Raw genomic sequence first — 12,537 nt, 5'->3', positions numbered from 1 at the left:
ATTTGAATTGATGTTTAATTATGTACTGTATAAACTGCTTGTGCTGTCTGGTTCTGGTTTTGAATGCAACAAGTTTTGGTTAGTTGCAAATACAAAACCAACTTAAAAAAAAAAATAGACAATATTAGATCGATTGTAACCTTAACCGATCTAATATGTGCTCTATTAGATTGGTTAAGGTTACAACCAATCTAATTTTTTCTGTTCCATTTTTAAGTGATCTTAGTTATATTAGTTCGGTTTTAGCGTTAACCGATCTAATATAACTTCTTTGATGTTTCTTTGTGTGGGCATCTTAAGATCGGTTATCTGAAATCGATCTAATATGTAAATATTAGATCGATTTTATACAACCGAAATAAGTTGAAGACATATTACATCGGTTGATATTAGATCGGTTCTAGAACCGATCTAATACATGCTTCATAACCGATTTAATATGACCTTTTTCCACTAGTGTTCATGCCACCTACAACAAAAAATTTTCACTTTTACCACATATAACCCTATTTTTTTACATGTTTTTATGGTCTTTGTTATAATTTTCTTTCAATTGTTTATTGTATTGTTTTTTCCTCTCACATGCCTCCTTTATGACTTTTAGGCTCATTGATTTTGTGTTGTCATTATTATGAAACATGTAGCCTACATTTAAACAAATTTCTTCAATAAATTGTATTTCTAATCAAATTTTTGTGTGGCATTTTACATCTACTCTCATTTACTTTATATTGTTAAAAAAAATTAAGTTCACAACTTAAACTTAAAAATCGTTTACAAAATTTGTTATCATAAATTTAATATTTACTTTATAAATAATCATAAAAATTACTTTAATAATAAATTGTCGACTACAATGAAGATTTAAATATTCTATAACGATTAGTTTGGTACAATTTTAAAATGAAATTGATTACTATCATTTAACAATTTTACATTTTTTTTCAGTATTAATTATAATTTACTGTAGTTGTTCCATTTCCCTATTTAATTTTTCGTTAGTCATATTATTTCTGATTTGTATTTTCCATTTCCATATTTACTCAATGATAACACTGTCGTCAAACGATCAAAATAATACTATTTATCTATAACAACTTCAGTATTGTTAAGAAAGTAGCCAAAAAATTAGTATAGGTTAAGTTAACCCTAAGTCGTCTCCCAACGAATATGGAATTGATTTTTAACTAGTTAGTTCTTATAATATCTACACAAAAGAGTTAGTCAAATAAAATAATAAAAATATGAAAGATAAAATAAGATAGAAACAATAGTAAAGAAAAATAGGTCGATTCCACTGCTTTTTCAAAATAGGATTCATCATTGGTTTCCTAAAGATTGTTGTTGTTGATTTCTTGTTTAAGACTTCAAATTAATCAATGTAACTTCTCAATCAAAAGCAAGAACTTTGTAGATTAATCTTAGTAAATTTAACCAAAGTAACTTCTCAATTAAATATTACTAATCCTAATCATCTTCATTCTTTTACCTCTTATATCTAGTAAAAAGCTAATTAACCAAAGTAACTTCTTAATTAATTCTAATCTAAGTTTTCACCTTTAATCAAAGTAACTTCTCAATTATTAGTAAAAACTCATTCAACCATATGCAAGTTTCTAAAATTAATCAAAGTAACTTCTCAATTAAAATTTAAAAACCCTTGGACTCATATGATTGTTATGTTATGCAGATTTAACACCGTGCTAACTTGCTACAATGTAGAAATCATTACTTTTACTAAATTAAGAACCAAAGGACATAGATGAAAATAAATCTCAACAAGAATCAAAAGAACAAACAAATTAATTGATCTAACCTCAGAATCCAATTAAGAAATCATAATGGAATCAAACCAAGAAGTTTAGCCTTTCATGAAATGCAAAATAAAAATCAAAGAAGAATAGAGAGAAAAAGGAAACGGAATTAGGCCCCCCTAAGGGTTCCTAAACTTCGGAGTCTCGAGCTTGTTCCCTCTTTCTGCTTCTCCCTTGGCCTCTTTATATAGACTTCAACTGGACTTGGACTTTATCTGTTCGGTTGCTAAAATATTTTATCTTTATTTAATTAATTAGCAGCTTAATTTCTGTCTAATTTTAATTATGCCCCTCTTGTTTGACAATTTTTACAATATTGACCAAAATTTGACCAGGGTTGACCAGAGTTGACTACTGCTTTGACCTGTTGACCAATTTGATTGTCCTATTAGATGCTAACACGTGGCAGTGCAGACACTCTCTCCAGAATTAGGGTTTCTACTAGTTGGAGGTGCAATGACGGTTGCTACGACGCAAGGCATGGAAGTTGCCATGGTTGTGCGGTGCTAGCTCGTAGTACTGGTTCATTCACGGTGGTGCAAAGTTTTGGTGCGGTGGTCACGCAAATCTGGTCCGCTGTATGCACTGTTGGTGCGCGAGGATGTTCACGGAACTGTGGTGGCGGCGCTGCAGTTGCATTCATTCATGGTGGCCAGGTACAACAGTTGTTGCGGAACGAAGATGAAGGTGTTGCTACTGTAGGGACTCATGCGTCACCATGAGTTGCGGGTTCGTTTCTGGTTCTGATGTTTGCGTTAATGGTGGTCCGCGTGCAGGTTGCTGTGATGGTCACGGTGGCTCCTGGTTCTGTGCGGTGGCTTCCATGGAGGTTGGACATGACAAGTGCAGTGAAGCATGGCGGCTGGAACGGTGGCACTACCATGGAGGTCGAAGTTCTGCGTCAGAAGTGATGGTGAAGGTTCGAATTACTGCCATGACTGGTTCTTCTCCAGCGACGAGCGGCGCGATGGTGACAGGTGATGGTTAGTTCAAGCTCGTGGTGGTGGAGTTACGGTGGCCGGCGATTGATGTAGGTGGCGGCTGCCGTGGAGGGTGGTCATGGTGATGGAAGGAGAGGAGGAAAATTAGGGTTAGGGTTCCATTTTTGGAGATAGTGACTTGTCAGTGTATGATTGGTTAGTTTAGTGAGTGGAGGATCATGACACGTGTCATCATGTGGTTGGAGATATTTAGAAGGTAAGAATTGTCACATGGCGTGATCTGGTTGAGTGTAGTTTAAGTGGTAGGAGGAATGTGTAAATAAGAACTGAGGGTGCATTTAGCTCCTAATTTATTTTTTTCTAGAATTTTCTGATTTTGGACTTATTTTGTAACTCTGAATATTTCAAATCCAAACTTTTAATGACCCAAATTAAATTTCAGTTGCATTAACAAACGTTAGAATATCCAATAATATTTTATGCAACTAAAATCAATTTTTACGCCATTTTTACCTTACGTACTCAATAAATCCAATAATCACATATCCTAATTAAATCAATCCTTAAGCACAAAAATTCAATTAAATACCCAGAATTAAACACTGAATCAGAATTTACTTAAAATAAATAAATAAAAAGTAATTGAAAGTCAAACATCATAATTTTATTATCCCCAAACGGGGCAAAATTTGAATTTCATATAACGTCCTAAAATTCGAATTTAGCAAAATCCATAAAAACCATAATCGTTTTACAATGTCTCGGAACAACCAAATGAAAACTTAAAATCATAAATGATTATAATGCAATCCTATGCTAAACCACTCTCCAACGCTATGCGTCAATAGCATCACTTGAAATATCATTTGCTACCGTGTAACAAGTCACACAATCATCGCCAAACACAAACAGAAAGGGTGAGCTCATAAATAATTAACACATAAGTTAATAAAATCAACATACACCCAACCATTTTATTCTAATTAGTTCTTGGCCAAGACCTTAATTCCCCAAGGCTTTTCATCCTACAAGTTACACAAATAATGGAACATGGACTCAGGATATATGATGCTCCCATGAACCTGCCCACTCGTGGTCTTGCCTCTACGAACCTCCCTGCTCGTAGTGCAACTCTACAGACCTCTCCGCCCGTAGTCTAACACACGTGATCCACCAACTACGAACCTTCCCACTCGCAACATCTCTCAAATGTGAGCACGGAACATACGAACCTCCCCGCTCGTATCCTCACACGAGAGTATGAGGATATGAACCTCCCCACTCATATCATCACATGTTCACCACCATCCACAAACCTACCCGCTCATGGCACAACATCTCCTAACCAACTCTTACATCATAGCACACAAACGCATACAAGAATACCCACTGCCTGTAGCGCTATCACCTGACACTACCTAAGCGTCGTCAAGCGAAAATCCTGTGCAAACTACTGGCGGGACATACTCGTCACCAGGCACCAGGTAGTAATCAAACCCACTATCTCAGGGTCTATCGCCTGGCGGGGCACACCTCACTGCCAGGCACCACACGTTGCAAGGAACATCTGTGATTGACTATCACCTAACGACCACTCCTATACCACTAGGCGCTATATCAGTAATGCACCAACTACTGTTTTTAGCACCTAAACCAGACCATAGTTTAATCCAATTCATCCCAATGCAATAACATTTATTCTCAAATTATTGCTTAACTCCAAACCCATACTCACAACACCTATATTTCAATCTTTTATACTTACCATGCAAGTTTACCCAATTACTTCAAGACTAACACTGTAAAAGAAGCATCACCAAGTCATCATCACATACCACACCTAATCGGCACTAGTTCTAATCACAAAACCTACCAACAAATCCAGCTCGTTTAAACATCATACACTTATCCCCTCTTTTTAGCATTTCAATCCATTCTTCCACCTATAGGTCCAAAGTCACCAATTCCCACATTAAAGCATCTAAATTCTCAACCTTTCTTAATCATTACTCTACATCTTTTCTTCTTATCTCCAACTAATTAAACCACCAAGGCAGATTCCATACTTATCCTACTTCTCACATTGCCTCAATCACAATGAATTCCTGTGCATTAATTCTTCCTGTTTTATTGACCTAATTTCTATTCCAATTCATTCTACTAAATCTTTCTCACAACCAACCAATTCAAGGCACACAAATTGCCTTTGTACCAGTCGTTGCCTGGCAGCAAGTAGGGTGCTGCCAGGCGGTACATCAACACTTGGGTAAAACCCTAGGTTTTCTGTACCTACGAAGAACCCGAAATTTTCTGAATTTGATCTAGATGCCAATTGCACCACAACACAATAATTCGCACATAATTTATCAAACCAACACCCAATAATATTATTCTTTACGCATCATACAACCCTTGAGCTATGAAAAGTCAAATTACAGCATTTGCACTTCCAAACCTAACCTCTACTCCTGGTTACTCATACTTAACTACTCCAAAGCACCATCATAACCGCAATTTCATAATTTTTATACATTTATCACATAATCAAAATTCATAGGATTATATTTCAGAAGTCCTAAGGACTCCTTCATCAAACAACACACCAAAAACATCACTGTCATTGTCGCACCGCTTGGCGGATATTCATCGCCGCTAAGCAGTTCATATCAGAACCCAAAAAACAGGTTTTTTTGGGCAAAAACCCAAAAATTAACAAAAATAGTGTAAACAAAAGGGATTTCATGCAATTTTGATCACAACAAAGCACAATATATTATACACGAATAAAACATACGAAAGCAGCTCCCCTTACTTGGTAATCCTTGCTCCAAATGAACTTCTAATCTTTGTTATATGATGCCCAAAAGCCTCCATTTGCTTCTCCAAAACTAGCTCTCACTCTTCCAAAAGCACGTATGATAGCTCTCTCAAACCCTCCCTCACTTCTCACATGAAACAGGGTTGCACCTCTCACAATTCTTCACTCTCACTACCAATTATTATTCCAATAATTTCTCTTTAATTGCCCTAACGAATTTTTAATGCAATAACAAGGTTTAATGACCCATCAATTGTCATTACTAAAGGGTTTCCTCAGCCTTCCTAGCTGCCACTCTCTGATGGCTAGGGTTTCTGACCCTTCCCATCCCAACCAAAAAGAAATTTAGCAAAAAGGAAGCTATTTCACAAACGTCAAGGTTCGAACACACAACCACTTCAACCGATTCATGTTTCATGATAATTCCTACACCTTTAGGAATATAATTACACGCACCAAGATAAAATATATTACTAAAATAACAAGTTTTAATTAAATTAACACACAATTGGCATACATAGAACTTGAACCCAAGTCCTTTTACAATATTCAAGTACTCTCAACCATTTGAGTTATACCATTCCACATCATAAAAATTAATAATTAATGTTATAAAGTCTTCCATTATTTACATTTATTAAATAATTATTTAATTAATTATTTAAATTCCTCGGATCTTATACTCTTGCTTTTTTCAAAAGAAATGAGATGATGTCGACTTTTTGTCGATGATGAACGAGACATCTATATTGTGTCTTATAACATGTTTGCTTCCATTGTTTCATATTGATTCAGTTTGAATGTGTATGATGTCTTGAATATCTATATATTGTTTTAACTTTATTATTGAAAATAGATGTTTTGTTTGATTTTTACAGGTTGATTTGCTTTTCATGACTATCATTTGTATCTGTGTTTTTGAAATTTTGTAATGCTTAAATTGCTAATATTTGTTTAATTGTTTTAAGAAATGTGGAGAAGTGGATTGTCGATTCACGCTTACTTTTTTCAAATAATTGGGATCACAATGGCTTTTGGTTGATAAGGAACGAAACATCAATATCGTGTCTTATAACAGGGACACTCAATATCATCTTCTTACTAAAGGATGGTCCAAACTAAGGGATTGTACAAGCTTGAAGGTGATCACTTCATCCTTTTTCGATACGTAGGTAACAATTTATTCTATATATTTGTTTTCATGAACGTTGCTAAGAAGTCACCATAGACAAGTACTTTGATCTTCATGGTAGACTTTCAAAAATCAGTCTCCTAAATATAATTTTTTCTAAATATCAATGTGACTCAAGTCATTTGGTATGGATTTTAACCTTTTTTCTTTCATTTATATAGATGTTATTTGCCATGTTTAGCTTCTTACTTCAAATATCTTCTTTCAGGATTTACCAATTCAATTTTCAGATTATGTCTGTAGAACAAGTTCAATTTCTTCTTTCAAGTTAAACTGTAAAAGGTTTCTATTCTACTGTTGACAAATCAATAATGGTAAAATAGAAAACAATTATAACACTTGGATGATAAAAATATTTCGTAGTAATGGTTTGAACACATTTCATTTATTCATTTCTTTGCACTGCTTTAGAATGCATAACACATTATATTGTCAGACAAAAGGTTATATTTGCTTTTTCTATTGGTTTCAAAATTATCACAATCAATGAAATTATACTTTGAAAATGTTGAAACCAATCCGTGATCAGCTTTTGCATGAAAATAAGTACTATTTTTGCTGCAAAGAATGAAAAGTAACTCTAACTTCCCATTTTTGATATGCGTTTAAGCTAGAAACGATAAAATTAAGTCCATTCTGTCTATTTGGAATTGTAGAACTGTTATTATTCATGTTACAACTAAAACAATGCTTTACAAGGTGGAAGAAGCAAGAGTAAGTTGGGTGTTAAAATGTCTACACACATTGATCCTGAAACTGCAACTATATGAGGTACATATTCAATAATTATCAAGATGTCATGACTATTTTGTAAAGGATTTGAATATCCAAATTTGTTCATAACTATAACATGTAATGCAAATTAGAATAAAATACGTGACTTTGTTTGAAAAAGAAAAAGTTAATCCCCATCAGATATGACTGATATTGTGTGTAGAGTGATCAAAATGAAGTTAGATCAAATCATGAAATGTTTCAAACAGAAGATTTTATTTGGGCAAATTGTTGCAAGTAAACTAAATTAATTGGGAGAATACCAGACGCGCTATTTAATTGGTTTTGTTCCATTTTTGAGATTCTATTTGGAAATTTTGATAACTACATTTCTTCTGTTACTTTGTTTTCAATTAAGAAAAGCAAGCCTTGATGTCAGAATATAACTACAAAAGATTTTGGATTGGACTAAAGAAATTTTTGTTTCATGATTGCTTTTGTTTCTTCTTTTGTCTATAGCGGTACAACGAAGTGGACCTAGCAAAAAGAGAACATTATAGTCCAAATGAATTCAAAGTTCAATAATAAATGTAATGTTTTACGAACCAAACTTAACAGTTGTGATGAAAGTTTGTTTGACCGTTAAAATTTCCATTTTTTGTTTAAATTTCAGAATTCGAGAGATTGAATCCTCTGTTCTATTATGCAATATTTTTGTTAAGTATAACCCTAAGGACAATTAAAATAATGAGTATTTTACCCAATTCCACCTGATAAACCACTAATTTTTTCATTTTAGAGTTTCTTTTCAATCATTCATCTCACTGAATAGGTTTTCTATTTTGTTATTCATCCAAATACAACTCCTTGAGTATTTTGACATCTGTTGTGACAATCTATGTTGTATTTCTTGTCATATTTTGTATTAATCATGAAGTTCATCTTTAGATAAATGTTTAATGTTATAGTATTCTTTTAGAAGAACAAATTATTAGTTTGTTTCAAGACCCTAAATGATTTTTTGGTTGATTTAGAAAGCAATGAAGGGGAACATCAGACAACTCAAATCACTAAATTTCTAGAAGGGTACAAGAAGAAAGAATCATAAAGATCAATTATTTAAGTATTTAATGGATTTTGCAAGTCATTTAGAATCATGTACAATAAAGTGATGAATTTTCCCCGAATGTGTGAAATTATTATTTATATAATAGTTATTGAAATATTAATGTTAAATAATTTCTTTTTACGGTACAATTTGAGTTTTCAACGTGATAGTGTATTATGAATTTTGTGTATTACATACAAATATAGCAAAAAAAAAGTGTTTATTAATTTAATTTTCCTTATTCAACAAGTGATATTTTGAGTCATGATGTAGAATTGAGCTAATAATATATTTTATTCATTATTTTATAAACTAAAATAAGATCATTTAAAAATATTTATAAACTTATTACATTTATTTTTATACGTTATTTTGTATATAACATTTTACTATTAAATTGATTTGCACAATTAAATAATTTATTAGAAATAAAAAATAATAATTAAATCATTTACCTTAACATTTTATATTATATCTAATCATTATAAAAAAATATTGATAAAAAATTAAATTAATATATACAAATACTTTGATAATTTAATATTAATAATTTAAAACTTAATAAATAAAATTATTCAATTCTATAAAATTAGCTTTTATTATTAAATATTCATTCTAATAAAAAAAATATTGGTGCATTGCACAAGTACAAATACTAGTATGTGCACATATGTGATGAGACAATATGAATTCTTTGATAGCCGTAAAGCCAGAATGGTTCTTTTACCTAGAGGGCTTTGTTGAGTCAGGGTAAAAGGGTTTCTTTCAACCATAAGTCTTTGGCATGAGCTTAGCATGAGTGTTCTTACCTAAGGTTTTGTAGAGCGGTTGGCTATGAGAGAATGTCACACTGTTGATATTACTTGGTGGTAATATGATTTAATTATTGCATGTTGTGGTTTTGGAGCATGTGATGTGTTGATATCTTAGATGACATGGATGAGAATGTGATATAATTAATATTACATGTGATGTTTATTTGGTTAGCTCACCCTTGTTTTTGTGTGTTGTTTGTGTTTGTGCGATGATCGTATAACGTGTGTGTTGTACATGAGCAGATGTTGATGTAGATGCTAGGGGAGATGCGTGACTATGAGGAGCTCGGGGGAAAGACTAGGGAGTTTTATTTTAAAAGCATTTGGAACTGTTTTTGGACTATGATGTGATAGTTTTCTATTTTGAGAATTATTTTCATTTGGAAATATTTGTAATAATTTTTCTTGAGAACTTATACCGAATTGGTTTGACTTTTTGACAAGTAGTTTTTATAAATAAAATGGTTTTGAAGTTTCTATTTAATAGGATGGTATCAGAGGTTGTGTTTTAAAGTTTTGGAAATTTTTAAATTACACGAGGCATCTCAGAAAGGGTGTTACAGCTTGTGATTGATAAGACACCTTGTGTGAAAAATATTTTCTTTTTTAGTAGAGTTAAGCTCTTTTGGAACTTGCTCTAGCATGTGTCTTACCACTAACAAACCACCTTCTCTTGGTTTAATCTCATCCTCACATGAAGATGAAAAAGAAATGTGGGAGGAAGAACTTTTAGGGTCGAAGGGAGAAGAATGTTCACTCTCTACTTGTCCTTTAAGGTTCAAAGTCATGGTCCTCTTCAATGGACAATTAGAAGCAATGTGTCCATACCCTAAGCATTTAAAACATTTAATGGAACTTGTCCTTGAATCTTGAGAAGAGTTAGGAGTGTCATTCAAAGTCCTAGCCGAATTAGACCTAGAAGGTGGGTCTTGGGAACCTTTAGAAGGTTATTTATCATGTTTCTTTTCTTTACCTTTCAAACTACTAGAGTAGTAATCATTGTATCATTCGATCCTCTTGGCCTCATGTTCTTTTATGGCCAAGTGTAAAACCATTTCAAATGATGAGGATCCATACAATTCTACCACATCTTGCATGTCCCTTCTCAACCCACTAACAAACCTAGCTACCTTTTCCTCTTCAATTTCAAATGGTAGACCTACTTTGAGAAGTAGAGACTCCATCAATTTAGCGTAGTCATTCACGCACATGGACCCTTGTTGAAGCCTTAAGAGCTTCAAAAGAGTCTCTTTCTCATATTTGAAAGGAACAAATCTAACGCCCATTTAAGATTTAATATTCATCCAAGAAGTCGAGGGTGGCTCTTGGACATTAGTGTTCATACAAACTTGATGCCAACAAGTCAAGGCATACTCCTCAAATTCTAAAACAACTAAGTATACATGCTATTGATCACTAACTAAATGAACATTAAAAACTTTGTCCACCTTTTGTTCCCACTCCAAGTAGATATTGGGGTCATTGTCCCCTTTGAACTATAGGATCTTGATTAGAGGAATTGTACCTCGTATATCCACCATAATTGCACCTTCTCCTTGCATCATCCCCACCATGGGAGTCCTCAAACGAGGTCCTCCTTCTCCTTAATCTTTTTGTCTTCACTAGCCTTAACCCTTTGGATATGTTATTGTAGCATAAGCTCACTTTGTCTCTTTTCTTCTCTCATTTGATCGAAAGTTTCTTTTCTATGCAACTCTATCTCTCGGATTAGTTGAACTAGAGTTGTTTCTTACTCCATTTGTTGAACCAAGGATTGTGCATGGCTAGTGGAGTAGTTCAAAGGTGATTCTTTTTCAACCTCTTCCACTATAGTGTCATTCAAATCCATGTTTCCTACTCAAAACACTCAAACCAAATATTAAAAGAGAGTATTAGTGGTTAAAAATTCAAAACCCGAGACCAATAATCACCCAAAATAGCAGCCCAAGTGTATAGTTGGTAGACAGCTGTTGTCGCCTAAACTGTCCCAAACAAACTGAATTAATCACCCTTTACTAATGCAGTATAAGGATCAACTCAAGTTAGTCCAAGGATGGAGTCAATGCAATGAGTGGATTGAATGCTAAATACATGTTTTTGGGAGATTTTCAAAAGCATAAAAGATAAACAAAGAAATTAAAATGAATGCATTTGTAAAGTGATGAATTAATGAAACTAACTCATAACAAATATGCTAGACTCTTAAAAGAAGAATAAATGAGAATGTATGTAGCCATGAAACCAATGCAAGGATAACAAGGAGAAGAAATGACAACATTTGAAAGAGATGACAAAAATTGGCCTAGCTAGTGCCTAAAAATCAATAACAAAGTGATCACTAAGAAAAAGGAAAACAAAACCAAAAATGATGTCTACGTACTCCACTAGCTAGTGCCCCCTTTTAATTTAGAACTTGATTTGGCATATCATAAGAGCATGAAACCAATAAAACAGTGACTGAACCAAGCCATATGGAGCCCAAAACAGAGCTGCAATGTATATATGGAAAGCTTAAACAGTAACTGCAAATTAAACCTAATAAAAATGCAAAGTAACTTTAAACTAGGATATATTTAACCAAGATGGATGCTCTGTGGACAGCAGCAAATGAAGTGCAGGACAAAATGAAAATATAAAATCAGAAGCTAAGTGTAAAATGCAAGCTGGAAATATTCATTGAAGACATAAAACTCCCACAACAGATTGAATTGGCAAGAACATCCATCATGGGTTTCAACTTACATAGTCTTAGAATCAAAATAACAACTGAATAGCAAACTAAAATAAAACTCACAATCCATATCACAATGCAAAGTGTTCAACAATTCATCTTCGAGAAACTTGAAGAGAAAAGTTTTTCAGAGAATCCAGAATGATGGTGTTATCTAAGAGCTCACAAAAGAAAACTGCATTACTGAAAAAAAAAAAAAACTCCCTCGTTCTCTCTATCCCCTTTTTCAAATTCCAGCCCCCTCCCCTCTGCACCAAAAATGCCTCTCCAAATTCCCAACAACATCCTGTTAAAAGCTGCCAAAAGCTGATCCTGCTTTTTGAGTGTGTGTGTTGCTAGTCCTTACAGAATTTTCTTTTGTTTTGTCTACTGATGTGGCAATGATGGCCAACCCTAGATCAGCT

This window comes from Vigna unguiculata, chromosome 8 (genome assembly GCF_004118075.2).
Source record: "Vigna unguiculata cultivar IT97K-499-35 chromosome 8, ASM411807v1, whole genome shotgun sequence".
In the NCBI taxonomy this organism is placed as follows: domain Eukaryota; kingdom Viridiplantae; phylum Streptophyta; class Magnoliopsida; order Fabales; family Fabaceae; genus Vigna; species Vigna unguiculata.
Note: the sequence above shows the minus strand (reverse complement) of the source record.